Consider the following 2,223-nt stretch of genomic DNA (forward strand, 5'->3'; position numbering starts at 1 on the left):
ACTCGGGATTAGCATGGGAGGTCGGGATGTTGATGCGGAGAAATCCGAAAGAAGGAATCTGTTCTTTGATCTATGATGAAGAGAAGGTGAGGGACGGCTGGATCGGGATTTGTGGACGATGGAATGTGAACGGGATGAAGCCGGGAGATAATTCCGAATCAGAAAAAGATGTGTGACCTTATCTGTGGATAAGCTGGGATCCAGCGGGAGCAGGGCCGGCTCGCGGTCGCCTAAGGCCCCCAATCCACGGAAGGCCCCCGCCCCCACCCCACGGTCCCCACTTCCCACACGCCACAGCCCACAGCATAGTTTTTTTTTTTTTTTATTTAAGCCGAGCTGGAACTCTGGAAGCCTGGAACTCCTTGACATGATGACATCCCACCCCTGAGCCGTTCTGCCTTTCCTATCCATCTCCTGATCTCCGATAGCTAGAGACCTAGAGTGACAGTCGTAGCTGGGCGCTGGGCAGTGGGCGACGGCCGACGGCTACGGCAGTTCAGCGGCTACAGTGCATCTCCTTCGGCCTTCGGCGTCTCCCCAACGGCAGAGTGGCTGGGCAACGACTACGGCGACAAATGACAAGCAACGGGCATTTCTTCCCTCCTTCTCTCCCCCCTTCTCAGTTCTCTGCCGCCGGTGATTTCCTTTTTATAGGTGAACCAGTGAACCTTCTCCCAAATCCCAAATTCCCAATCTCCCCGTTCTCCGTTCTCGGCAGACTCGCAGGCTCACAGCACCGCTCCATCTCTCCTCGTCGACTCGTCGTCCTCGGTTCCCCGAGGCTCCGAGCCTCCGACCTCCGGCCTCCGGGCTCCGGGCCTCCGGCTCCAAGAAGGCAGAACCCTCCTCCTCCGGCTCCGTCCTCGGTGGCTCGGTCCTCCTCCTCCGGCTCCAAGAAGGCAGATCTCCTCTCTAGCTCTTGGACCGCCGGCCGGATCTCCTCTCCTGGGCCCTGGCCGACGCCCGACGTCGCCGTCCTCGGCTGTCAGCTCCTCCCGTCCTCCAAGTTCCAACCTTCGGGCTTCGGCCGACGGAAGACCGGGCGAGTGGCTAGCCGCCAGCCCGCCGGCCGGATCTCCTCTGAGAGGAGTCCTCTCCAGACTCCAGCTCTCCTCGCCGTCCTCGGCTCCTCCGAGGCTCCGACCTCCGGGCTCCGCCGCTCCGGCTTCCTCCGCTCCTCGGCACTCCGCAGTCCGCACTCGGCAGCTCGGCTCACTCCAACTCTCCAAGGACCAAAATCCACCATCCTCAGTCCTCACTGTCTCACTGAGTGTCTCTGTGTCTGAATCACTGATCGGCTGATCCCAAATTGGATTCCCAATTCCCGGTGTCCGGTGAGAATCAGACAATCTAATCCACCGTCTCTCCTCTGTTAGCTCCTAAGCTAGTTTACTTTACTAATTAATCTTTTGATCCAATTAATTTTTATTTAGTCAAGTTAGAGACAGTAGAATTGATTTTTTTTTGGGTCCAAATGTAGGTTGGTTGTGACTTCGGCGATTCGGCCTCTTCTCGCCGTCGAGTTCGGCACTATTCGGCCTCTTCTCGACACAATTAAGTTCGGCACTACTTGTCGGATCCGAGTTTGTTTTTCTTGACACAATCAAGTTTTTTATATTTTGATTTATTTGTGGTGTTTTTTTAATTTCTTAGTTTGATAATATTATTTATAGATTAAAATGTCTAATAGAAAATATGACTGTGGATATGAAAAACTCAAAAAAAAAAAGAAAAATCGATAAACTCATTCAATCTCAAAAAGGAGCTCTAGATAGATTTGTTGTTACAAACAAACAAAATACCACATCAAATTCAACTCAGGAATTAGCAACAGAACAGACACCCGAAATAGAGTTAAAAAATGAGATTGCTAGTGAAACACTATCTAGTGAAGAGCACTATGAAGAATCAGATGGAGATAAGATAAACAAGAAAAAAGATTGTGGAACTAGTTCTATTTCTACAAATTTTTATGATCCTGGTCAATGGAAAAATATTGATACAAAATTTAGAGATCTAATGGTGGAAAGAGGTCCAATTAGAGATTATGATTTTTATTTTCCTAAGGATGAAAATAATAGACACTTCTCTACGATATATTACATTCGTAAGTTACCTAATGGTGAAAAATATGATAGAAGATGGTTAGTGTATTCGAAAGATTTGGATAGAGTATATTGTTTTTGTTGTAAATTATTTAATTCAAAGCCTAGCACGAGTCAA

General features: G+C 48.9%; 1 long non-coding RNA gene across 1 annotated transcript; it reads left to right on the plus strand.

Moving 5' to 3' along the window:
• Window positions 1-921: 921 nt before the first annotated feature.
• Window positions 922-1,996, plus strand: LOC120107418. The gene is made up of 2 exons (XR_005509207.1): window positions 922-1,334; window positions 1,481-1,996. It is a non-coding gene; the product is annotated as an uncharacterized LOC120107418 (long non-coding RNA).
• The last annotated feature ends 227 nt before the right edge of the window (window positions 1,997-2,223 follow it).

This window comes from Phoenix dactylifera, unplaced genomic scaffold (genome assembly GCF_009389715.1).
Source record: "Phoenix dactylifera cultivar Barhee BC4 unplaced genomic scaffold, palm_55x_up_171113_PBpolish2nd_filt_p 000855F, whole genome shotgun sequence".
Lineage (NCBI taxonomy): Eukaryota > Viridiplantae > Streptophyta > Magnoliopsida > Arecales > Arecaceae > Phoenix > Phoenix dactylifera.